Consider the following 12,500-nt stretch of genomic DNA (forward strand, 5'->3'; position numbering starts at 1 on the left):
AAACGCTACGTAACCGGTAATTCGTTGGACGGACTCCAATGATTTGAAACGTCGAACGGCCGCAGGTCGTACGATCCCACGCGCTTAAATCATACGGGATAAAAGTTTTTCGTAAGAGATAAGAACTACGGGGCATTGCCTTTTGCCTCGTATTCTCGTACATTACGTGGGCGTGTAGATCGACCGACACGTGGGTCGCAAAAACTTTTCTAGGCTGCGTAATGAAAGGTAGAATAACGTTTCTCGGTTATAACCTATTGCTCGTACCGATCGCGAGGACGATAACTTTTTTCGAAGCCCTATGTCGAACTTGACGAGTAATTTCTTCCGCGTAGGTAAGACTAGTTAAAAAAATGAAAGAAAAAAAAAAAAAAAAAAAAAAAAAAAGTAAATAAATAAATAAAGAAAGAAAGAAAGAAAGAAAGAAAGAAAGAAAAGAAGAGAAAAGAAAAGAAAAAATATGCAAAATGTATGAATATCTTTTGCATGTGATATTATAAATGAAAAATAAATACTTTTGAAATTTATTCGACCGTAGAAATAATAACTGAATCGATAAAAGGATAGATTATAGATCGACGATTCTCGTAATCGTTGATTAGAAACGTGACGAACGATCTCATTCGCTTCCGTACTTGTCAAAGGGATCATTCGGGTTGCGTCTGAGTTCAGAAAATCGGCTTTTAACATTGCCCCGAGGGACATTAGGGGATTTTCGGCGCCCGAAGCATATATAAAGTATCCCACAAACGAAGGATCGAGAGAGAGAGAGAGAGAGGGAGAGAGAGAGGGAGAGAGAGAGAAAAAGAGAGAGAGAGAGAGAGAAGCAGAGTCAATATCATCGTCGTTAGAAGAATCAGATCGTTGCGACCGCAAGAGCGTCTATAAATAACGTTTCTCCGACCCCCAGTGTTGTGATTATATTACCTATTCGTGGAGAAAGCATTTGTAGAGAAAGAGAGATGGGAAATACTCGAGGGATTCTGGAAACGAGAACCGAGGTAACATAGTAATACGTGTGTGCGAGTGAAATGGAAAGAGGGAGAACGATAAAGAGAGACAGAAAGAGAGATAGAGAAAGAGAGAGAGAGAGAGAGAGAGAGGAATAAGAGAGGGTACGATTTCCGGGGTGTTTGCGGCAGATTAAATCTCGACTGGTTAGCGTTTGATTAAACTCTGGGATTGAGACCGATGTTAATGCTCCATCCGTGACTCGATTGTATGCTTCCCCGTAAAATTGACGTCGCGAATGTCGTAAAAAAAAAAAAAAAAAAGAAAAAAAAAGGAAAAGAAAGAAAGAAAGAAAGAAAAAAAATAAGGAACGACCTCTGCGCTCGGTACTTCTCTTTATACCATCATACACCATCACCCTCCTCCCTCCATTCGATAAATCTCGTATCTTGTCGGATTGTATCGCGAGGAAAGTATCCGTTTTCTCTTTTTCTTTGTTACGAGGATGGTATAGGAACATCGTCGATCGAAATGCAGGAAGGACTCTCTCTCTCTCTCTCTCTCTCTCTCTCTCTCTCTCTTTCTCTCTTTTTCTCTCTTTCACTGTTGCTAGAAAAAAAAGAAGAAAAAGAAAAAGAAGAAAAAGAAGAAGAAGAAGAAGAAGAAGAAGAAGAAGAAGACTCTCCTCGACTTCAGGTCAAAGTCAGTACCGACGTTTACCCTCTCGAAGATTCACTGGAGGCATATGGAAAAAAAGATAGAGATAGAAAGAGAAAGAGAGAGAGAGAGACAGGAGTGACTAAAGAGGGGTGGGGTAGAGAGAGAGAGAGAGAGAGAGAAAGAGAGAGAGTCGAAGCAAGAGTTCTCCGGGCCTCACAATTAGCGCATACATCACCGCTTGAGAGGCCGCTCGAGGGGTAAGAGGGGAGGGGAGGGCTTCGTACTGGCAACCTGTTATTAAATACGTGGCCCGAAATACGCATGTATCACTCACGCATAGGCTCGCATACAGAGGACGAGCCCTTTGCCGGATTAATTCACACGCGGACCGATCCTCATAGTAGAGGGGAGAGGAGGAAAATACGCGGCTCTCTCGGTACGACGAAAGTCGATTTACGGCCGCGCACCATCACGTTTTCTTATCCGAAGTCTTCCTTCTCTTTCGTGTCTTCCTTTTTTCTTCTTTTCTCTTCTCTTTCCTCTTTCTATTACTTTTTTTTTTCCTTTTCTTTCTTTTTTATTTTCTTCAACCCACCCTTCTCCCCCTCCCCATCTCTCTCTCTCTCTCTCTCTCTCTCTCTCTCTCTCTCTCTCTTTCTCTCTTGTTATAAGCTATGCGAAAATTGTGGAAGTCCAATCGCTTTATCTTCTCTCTATTTTATTAATTTTCTCTCTCTCTATCTCTCTTTCTTTTTCTCTTTGTATATATATATATATATATATATATATGTGTCTGTGCGCGCGCGCGCGTGTGTGTGTGTGTGTGTGTGTGTATGTGTGTCTAGGGCTGGAGAAATTGCACGACGAATTCCTAATTCCCTCGGACGCGCAAAGATTATCCAATGACTTATGGCCGAATCGCGGCTCGATTAATGACCGTACTTTTCGCGGTTCTTTATAATGGACAGCCTCGAGATAATAATAAATAGGCACGGACCATGTACGGTCGATATGCCCGAGAGATATTGGGACGGTGTTATTAACATGTTCGTTAACGTCGTGAATAATTATGATTTTTCTTTTTATCTTTATTTTCTTTTAAAAAATTTCTCCCCTTTTTCTTCTCTTTCTTTCCTTCTTTCGTTGTTATTGTTGTTATTGTTGTTATTGTCGTTTTTAATCTCTTTCCTCGCCCCCCCCCCCCCCCCCCCCTCCCCGTCATTCCTTTTTGCCGAAGTAATTATTAATAGGAATTAACATTCATATCGATTTCTTTTTTTTTTTGTAATCGTCCCGTCCCGTTTTGATTTTCGTTCGATATAAATTAGTTATCTCTTTATATTTCGTATAAAGGAGAGAGTAAAAGAGAGAGAAAGTGACATACGAAAGAATCATTGATTGCTCGTGCAAAAGCCACGACAATAATAGAGGGAGAAAGAGAAAGAGAGAGAGAGAGAGAGAGAGAGAGAGAGAGAGAGAGAGAGGGTGAACTCGTAAATAATTGATCGGCAGTCCTCGTATTAATAACGGCAACAGCATCGAAGTACCGGGATCGTGTCAAGGACCACCCGTTGTGATTCGAGCGACACTCTGCCGGGGACAGACGACACGACACAATCAACGGACTCTCCCTTCCAACACGGGACGACGGTGAGTTCGCTAATAAATTATTAAAGGGACAGGCTCTGGTTGTGACGCGTAGGAATATCGCGTTAGAGAACGATCGTTCGGTTAACCAAACTCTCGAACTAATCTCCGTCGTTTTATCGTTCTTTCTTAATACATTTTTTTCCCATTCGTGAGACCATTAAAAAGGGATAAAGGATGTATATAACTCGATGATAATTCGAATAAACGAATTGTGATTAACGTTGGACTTTGAATGTAAATAATATCGATAATGTTAGTTTTGCGATCGAACGCGTAATGCTCCTTAACTAGACAACGAGTTGGCGAACGAACGATTCGCATGAGAATAAAATAAATTGCATCCGGTAATTTTAAAGGAACGACATTTTCGCGTTGGTCGTAAGCCGACAGGTAATTAAGTTCGGTACTTAAGTTCGGTAATTAACCACGGATGAAATTACGTCGGACGCTTTCGTATTTTCTCTCTAACTAATTGCGCTTCCTTTTTATACGACGAATAGCAAAATCGATCGACAATAGTTAGTCCAGTGTATTACTCTTTTTTTCTTTTTCTTTTCCTTTGTTTTTTTTTTTTTTTTTTTTCATCTTTTCTTCTCTTTTTCAAGAGGTTCTTCGTTTCTTAAGGAGATGACGATAACCATTTCGTTTTCTCTATTATTTTCGAAGGACCGAGGTAAAGGTCCGAGGAAACTAGTTAACAATCTTTCAAGAATCATTCTTCTTCGTTGAAGCGTCACAATTCCGACCGTTCGAAACTCCTTGACTTTACCGTCGGGGTTCGACGAACCTGAACGGGCATTCAGTAAACGTTCAAAGACAATGGAACGAGTTCACGCTCGCTAAAGGGGTTGAATTTTTGCTGGTATTTTCGCAAGGCATATCGAAAGGTATACTTTCGAGACTGTGTTCTATATTCAAATTTTCTTTCGGTTTCTTAAAGCGATACGTTAATCGTTTAAGTATATTTTTTTTTTTTAACGTTCTATCTAACGTTGCGTAGAAAAAAAAATTCAAAATCTACTCGAAGTAACATATATATAAGAGAGTTGTTTTGTTAAATTATAACGAGACGATTAGAAATTCTTCGTTTTTTTTTTTTTTTTTTTTTTTTTTTTTTCTTAATGCAGTTCATTAACAGCTCATAAATATTTTCAAATAGTATAAAATCTACGATAACTCCTTTAACGTTTTATTTATTAAAAATATTACACTTAAGTACTTACGGACAATTTATTTCTATCGTATTCTATCGTTCGAGACAATCGACGAGTTAAAATATATGAAAATTTTTTATTCTTTCCAATCGTTCCGCCTGCTATTATTACGATTATAAAAAATTAATTAATCCTAGAGAAGAGCGACGAATAGTTAAAGAGTGTAAAAGATATCATATCTATCGAACGGAGCGTTTCCATTTACAATCGTATCGATATATCGAATGCATCGAACGATTCAAATAACTCCATCATGCTCGAAGCGAACGTTTAAACTTACAAATTACCCGTTCGACCCTCCTCTAACTTAATTAAAGGCAAAATGCCGAGAGGAAGCAGCATACCGCAAAGATCGGCGCCGGCTGCTGATCTGAAATCGCGTTCTCGCTTTTATTACGTTGGCGTCGTTACTACGAGCGTTATTTTACGAGTTCGTATACGAGCTCGCGATTCCCGTATCGTAACGTGGCCCATCACGGTGGCTAATGAGCGACAATTAGAAGAGAACGTCAGAGTGAAAGAGAGAGAGAGAGAGAGAAAGATAGGGAGGTAGTCGACATACGAGTCTGTCTTTCTCACGCATACTTTCCATCTCTTTCTCTCTTTCTCTCTCTATCTGTCTCTGTTTCTCTCTCTCTTTCTCTCTCTCTCTCTCTCTCTCTCTCTCTGTCTGTCTATCTGTCTGTCTGTCTGTCTCTTTCTATTTCTGTGATCGCACGTTTATACGAACGGAGAGAAGAGCGTAGTCGGCCAAGTGCGCGTAATTTTCGCAGAGGACTAATTCGGCAAAGCTTCATTAGGCCCGACGTCGAGCCCCGTACTTAGAGAACGCGCGGGGGTATAATCATAGTTTAAATTCGGCTCCCATCCATTGAAAATCAGTGGCTCTGACCCGGTCCGCAATCAGGATACCGGTTAGGGGAACGATAGGTGGGGGCTATCATAGGGCATTTGATCCGCAGCGGGTCATCAATATTGCATGAGGGGTACATTGACGCGCGTACGATCATGCCGAATGCTGCGAATCAAAATAGTCATCGAGTTTGTGCTCCCAGAGAGATAGAGAGAGAGAGAGAGAGACAGAGAAATGATCTGCCTCTCTCTCTCTCTCTCTCTCTCTCTCTTGTTCTCTCTTTCACACACATAAACGGACACACGCACACAAACACACACGCGCGCAAGCACGCACATATACACATTCATATACACTCTCTTTCTCATATATATCTTCTGTCACTGCTCTCGATTCTCTTCAACCGGCTGTTATACTTTACCAGATAACTAACCACTTTCTGTTTACAACAAGAAATGATTTGCTTCCGTGTAATAAAATTTTCGAAGGAAAAGTGATTTACATTGCAAATCGATCAATAAAAAGGAAATTTTTCTTCTAACTTGTTAAAATTCTTTTTTCCATATACTCCATAAAGATAATTATATATATCTAATATATATTTGCGTAATCGTTTCTTTAAAGATATTCTCGTCAAACGATGAATGTTCTTTTGGAATGTAAAAGGAACAAAAGAAAATCATATAACTAAGTGTACACGAGAGTTATACGTGCGTGTACGTAGAAACGTGTTCGTTTTGAAGATGGGGCGCGTGTCATAAATATGAGAAATAAATTGAATTATTCGCAGAGTCGGTTAATGATAGGTTGGATATTCGAATCTGTCCGTCTTCGTATTTCTCTCTTTGCAAACCCTTTGCGCCCTTCACGTGCATCGACGATCGCTCTCAACGAAATGAAAACGATAAAATTTATAAAGAAAACGTCAAGGTAGAGTGCACGAAAGTAAATTTCTTAGAATATGTTCGTTTTCTTTTTCCTTCTTCGTCTGATTGTCGGTAAGTAATATCAAGATGTAACATTGTAACGAGATTTTCGAATGAAAAAAAAGAAGAAAAAAGGAAAAAAGAAGGAAAGAAACGAAGTCTGAGAAAAGAGTGAAGGAGAGAGAGAGAGGGAAACATTGAGAGAGAGAGAGAGAGAGAGAGAGAGAGAGAGAGAGACAATGAGAAGGAGGAAAAGAGGAAGAGAATAAAAAGCGAGAGCAAGTAGCGAAAACGATAGGAACCTTCGAGATAATTACGGAGTCGTAAGATGGAACGAAGTGAATGAAAGAAAGAAGGAAAGAAGAAAAAAAGGAGAAAAACGAACAAAAAAGGAAAAAAGAAAAAAAAAGAAAAAGAATAAAAAAGGAAAAAGGAAGAAAGGAGATCGGTGTCTCGAAGAAGGCAACAACGTTGATCCTTCCTCGAATGTAATCCCCTCGCGGCCTGTAGAACTCGCGTCAGTGTGATCTCCTTACGCAAGCCCGCTTCGGAGGCACGCGATTTCACGAGGAAAAAACGATCGCGACGAGGGTATTGCTAAGGAAAAGAAAAAAAAGAAAAAAAAAAAAAGAAGAAAAAGAAAAAGAAGAAGAAGAAGAAGAAGGAAAGAGAGAGAGAGAGAGAGAGAGAGAGAGAGAGAGCAGATAGGAAGGGAGCAGCGAGTCTTGCGGCAGGAACACGTTCGATTCGTGCTTCATTGCGGACAACGACGACAAGTATACATTTCTGTCTGTGTCTATGTGTATATGTGTGTATATGTGTATGTATATATATGTGTGTATGTGTGTGTGTGAGTGTATGAGTGTTCGAGGTCGACCACCAAAGTGGAAGTCTCGTGAAACGGACCTTCACGTGCACGTGGCTTGAAACATTCGGAGAAGAGATGAAGAAAGAGAAAAGAGGGTGGAAAATCAGGGATAAGAAGGACAAAAAGTGATGAAGGAAAGAGAGAGAGAGAGAGAGAGAGAGAGAGAAGGAGATAGAAAAGGAGAAGGGAAGAAGGATCGACGAAGAAATTGACGAGAAAATGGCGGTGGAGCTGGAGGATCATTAACGAAGGACCGTCGAAGATTGGTAAAAATTTCAGGAGGGGCAGGAAACGAATCGGTACGCAATGAAATTGAGATTGCAGAAAAGGGAACGGATGTATCTACGTGAGAGAGAGAGAGAGAGAGAGAGAGAGAGAGAGAGAGAGAGAGAGAGAGAGAGAGAGAGGGAGAGAGAGGAAGATAAAGATAGAAGAAGATAACGATAGATAGAAAAATCTTCTCGCATTAAAACCGAATCAGTTGATTCGCGTATCAACCTTATCCCATTTTCTGTCATCTTTTTTCTCTCTTCGTCTCTCTTTCTCTCTCTCTCTCTCTCTCTCTCTCTCTCTTTCTCTCTCTCACAGTCGATCCTCCTCGATGCAGCGGAGTAGCCCCGCGTAATGCCTGCTCCTTCCTTAATGGCAAATAAAGCAGATGGAGCGGAGCACCGTTCGTGATTGCCGGATTAATTGGCTGCAGCGTGGCTGCAACGGTAACGGAAGATGTATGCGGTCTGGATTATTATCCAGCCCTTCGACCAAGAGTTATCCTAAACGTTCTTATTTCCTTCTCTTTCTCTCTCTCTCTCTCTCTTTCTATCTATCTATCTATCTATCTCCCTCTCTCTCTCTCTCTCTCTCTCTCTTTCACTCCTTTTCTCTTTCTTTTTCTCTTTATCTTTCTTTCATCTTGGCAGGTCCGATGGAAAGAAACCTTCGAGATGAAGGTTCAACTTGTAAGAGTATCTACCTATATTCTTTGTATTACATATGATCGCGATAGAAAGAGAGAGAGAGAGAGAGAGAGAGAGACAGAGAGAAAGAAAGAGAGAGAGAGAGAGACGTACGTAGACTTATCTAGATCTATCTAGAATTTATTTCATTATTACAAGTTTACAAAGTTCTATTTTATCTATAGTATAGTATAGAAGATAAATTTAAATTTTGTCGTTCAAACGGAGTTTCCTTTTTTTTTTTGTCGAAGATCTTCTCTTACGTGCGATCGTAAGAGGGACAAATTTTAACCCTCATCCCTCCTCCCCCGTTCCATTCGATAGGGATAAAAGTTAGGAAAGGTGTGTCGAGCTTACGTCGTTTCGCGAAATACATAGGAAAGTTTCACGATGGCGCAATGTAAGTAAGTGGATAGTAGAGGTACGCATAGCGTAGTAGAAGTATAAAAGGTGCCGAGGGTAAAACGATGGCAGAAGTGCTGACACGGTAACCATTTTGGTTTCCTTGAGTGGTACTGTCGGCGAATGCTATCGGATCTGCCGGAGGGTCGGAGGATTCGTGGGGTTGTCGAGGAGATGGGTAGAGATGGAGAAAGAGAGAGAAAGATAGATAGAGAGAGAGAGAGAGAGAGAGAGAGAGAGAGAGAGAAAGAGAAAGAATCGAAGGACTCTGGGCAAACGTGACCGCGAGCTAGAATCGATGCTCTAGAATTTTCTCTCTCTCTCTCTCTCTCTCTTTCTCTTTATATATATATATATATCTCTCTCTCTCTTTATTTCTCTCTATCTTATTCTCTCTGAAATTCTAGCTTCACTTGCTGACGCGCTATCCTTTCTCGTAATTTTCAAGAATTTTTCCGCAAAGGAAAGCACGATTTTCTCGCAACTCTTTTCTTTCTTTCTCTCTCTTTCACTCTCTCTCTTTCTCTTTCTCTCTCTCTCTCTCTCTCTCTCTCTCTCTCTCTCTCTCTCTCTTTCTTTTCTCGCAACAACTAAAAGCCGTTAAATGTGTTTCGCCGACCAATCGAGTGTCGTAAAAGAAATTAAGGAAGAAAGAAAGAAAGAAAAAGAGACAAGGGGAAATAACGAAAGAACGAGTAAAATAAAAAAGAAAAATGAAAAGAAAAGGAAAAAAGAAAGAGGAAAGAAAAAAAGAAAAATAGAAAGAGAGAGAGAGAGAGAGAGAGAGTGAGAGAAAGAGAAACGAGTTCGAAGGGAGCGGTTCTCCCGAATCGGGGAGAAATAAAAATGATAACGAGAACCTTCGACGGCGGTCCAATAATCCAAAGTAATTATCTACTAACGTTCTATAACAGCGATCAGTAGTAGACGTATCAAGGTAATAACAACGATTACGGTAATTGCTCTGTCTCTAGGCGATCGTATATGATTAGCCTATTATCATAGAAAATAGCAACGCTCTGTGGCGATCGTATGTATGTATGTAAGTATGTACGTAACTAAGTACGTTGAATCTGTACAAGCACATAACATAGAAACGAACGTGCAGACTGTTTATCTCTCTCTCTCTCTCTCTCTCTCTCTCTCTCTCTCTCTCTCTCTCTCTCTCTTTCTCTCTATCTATCTCTCTCTTTTTCTCTATCTATGTATTTCTCTCTCTCTCTCTCTCTCTCTCTCTCTCTCTCTCTCTCTTTCTCCTTCTTTTGAACGTGTTCTAATCGTCGTAAAGATTTTTTTCATAAATCAAGTACCCGATAGAAGGTAGTATTCATTCCTTTTACTTAATTGCCATACGGTGGTCGTGTCGAGAGCGTTCTTCCTGGATCCCAGTGAAAACACGCGCGTGCATCGGCCTTTCGCACGCGTGCTGAACACCATAGTATGAGTGCGTGCTCGAACGAACGAACATTTGTATAGATATTCTCTCTCTCTCTCTCTCTCTCTCTCTCTCACTCTCTCTCTCTCTCTCTCTCTCTCTCTCTCTCTCTCTCTCTCTCTCTCTTTCTCTATGTGGTATCGTTCGGTCTTGGTCACGCGACGACGACACGCAATTAGTCTCTTTCGTGTGCGTCACTCACGAATCGGAGAGGACAAACGAAATTTCTTCCGACAGGACCTATTCTTCTTCTTCTTCTTCTTCTTCTTCTTCTTCTTCTTCTTCATCTTCTTCATCATCTTCTTCTTCTTCTTCTTCTTTTTCTTCTTCTTCTTCTTCTTCTTCATCATCATCTTTTTCTTCATCTTCTTCTTTTTATCGCCTGATCCTGTTGCCGTTGTTGCACTTAGGTTATTAAGAAAACGTGATACAGTTAACCTGCGCCCTCCTTACTTGCGACTTTTTTTTTTTCTTTTTTTCTTTCTTCATGAATCCCCGCGACAATGATTTTTACACATATTTACATATTAATCCTTGAATGCATTCGATTGTAATCCAATGAAAGGAAAAAAGAACATAAAGAAACTACGCTTGCATTATCGAAATCTATCGTTCGCAGATAAAATAGATCGAGATTTTAAAATTCTTATGATAAGAAAATAAAGAAAAAGAAAAAAAGACAAATATATATATATTTACGAGATAGAGAACTGTATATAGGTAGACTAGGTAGGAGGAGGAGGAGGAGGAGAAGATATTATTTCCGTTTGCAAACGTTGCGTATTAGTACGACAAAAGCGTTGGCGGGGACCAAATCGTGATTCAAGGACGCGCCAAGAAATCCGTGGATCGCGTGCTTGCCATAAGTTCTCGCTCGTCGGTATACGCGGACCTTAAGGCAGATAATGACGATGTTTTCTGTCGGCTCACCGCAAAGAGTCACGATCGGACAACTACTGGTAGCTCTGTTACGCGGAAGCCTGGCAGGTAAGTTCGCCAAAAGGGATTCGATGACTTTCCTTCTTTTCCTCCCTTTTCTCCTCTTTCTTACTTCTCCTTCTCTTTCTCTTTCTCTTCCTTTTTCTTCTTCTTCTTCTTCTTCTTCTTCATCTTCTTCGTAGCACGTTCTACTTTGCATATAAACCGCTTCGTCGTGACGACGCCACGTCAGAATACAACCTTCCTTACTTTCCTTTACCTATCCTACTCCCTTCGTCCTTCTCTTTTCATTCTATCCTCTTCTTTTTCTCCCCTCCATTTTTTTCCTTTTTCTTTTATTGTCTTTTTCTTTTTTTTCCTTTTTTTTTCTTTTTTTTTCTTTTTTTTTTTTTTTTTACCTCCTTCACTCTACATTTCAGCAAATTCTTCGTTTTCTACTATGGAATTTTTTAAACTCGCCGAAACGAAAGAAACGACGGAATCGTATAAACAAACAATTCATAGATTTTAACGTCGTTCAATCGTCGATCGTAAGAATATCCCCCATCGTATTTCTTTTTCTTCCTTTTCTTTTCTTTTCTTTTCTTTTTCTCTCTTTTTTTTTTTTTTTTTTATTTTTTTTCTTTTTTTTTTTTCTTTTAATCTTTAACTTTCCATTACGAAAAGTTAGTAAATTTAATTAAGATTTTTTTTTCTTTATTTTTCATTTTTCGAACAACGCAAACCACTGGCGCGAATCGTAAATCATCCGGCAAGGCTAACAGGTTTATAAACGTATCTATGTTACATGCATACGTTCGTCGTGTATACGCTTAGTAAGATTTGTGAAAAAAAAAAAAATAAAAAAACTTTATTGTATATCTACTACATCGATTTGTTTTGAAATGTTAATGATTGCGACCGATAATGAAAGAAGTATCAAGTTGTCAATTTCGTTTGCTCGTTCGCTTTCATGATTACATAAACTCGTTACGAGACGATCGAAACAATGTGTCAGAGCGAGAAATTTAGTTAGATTGATTTTTAACGACAATGTTAGTTGACGGATAATTCTTTTTTTTCTCTTTGTCTTCTTTTTTCATTCGGGAAAAACAGGTACTGTCAGGAAATAATACTTGTCAAGTTTAATTTCATCGTTATGAACCAGTTCCTAGTAGATACCAGTGCCGATATACTTACACTCATATAAATATTGTATTTACATCGTTCATTTGAATTTGTTTATTATATCTGTTATTATATATTATACCAGTGCCGATATACTTACACTCATATAAATATTGTATTTACTTCGTTCATTTGAATTTGTTTATTATATCTGACAACATTTAAATCGATAATTGTTCCCTTTTTTGTGCTGTTCTTTTTTCTGTTTTCTTTTTTCTTCTCTTTTTTCTTTCTTTTTTTTTCTTTTTTTTTCCTTTTTTTTTCTTTTTTTTTTTTTTTTTTTTTTTTTATTGATCGAGAAACTTCGAATCGAAAAGTAATACGTAATCGATTTCTAAGCATTCGTAATACACGAAACATTTTACAAATTGAAATACTTGTGTTTTGTTTTTTCTCAATTATGATTTTAGTTAAAAAATTTTCATGAAAAGTCTTTTTAGGTAACGTATTATCTAATACACGGCAAACGTGAAATATAT

General features: G+C 39.0%; 1 protein-coding gene across 2 annotated transcripts in view; it reads right to left on the minus strand.

Moving 5' to 3' along the window:
- Positions 1-12,500, minus strand: part of LOC124950593 (transcription factor Sp9) — a 107,461-nt gene that overhangs the window by 80,370 nt on the left and 14,591 nt on the right. The window contains exon 2 of one of the 2 annotated variants that reach the window (XM_047497544.1): positions 5,733-5,735. The exons of the other annotated variant lie outside the window; for it this stretch is intronic. The gene's annotated coding sequence lies outside the window, so the exon portion shown is untranslated. The remainder of the gene's footprint in view (positions 1-5,732; positions 5,736-12,500) is intronic. 2 annotated transcript variants of the gene reach the window in all.

The sequence above is a fragment of the Vespa velutina genome, chromosome 7, assembly GCF_912470025.1.
Source record: "Vespa velutina chromosome 7, iVesVel2.1, whole genome shotgun sequence".
NCBI lineage: Eukaryota > Metazoa > Arthropoda > Insecta > Hymenoptera > Vespidae > Vespa > Vespa velutina.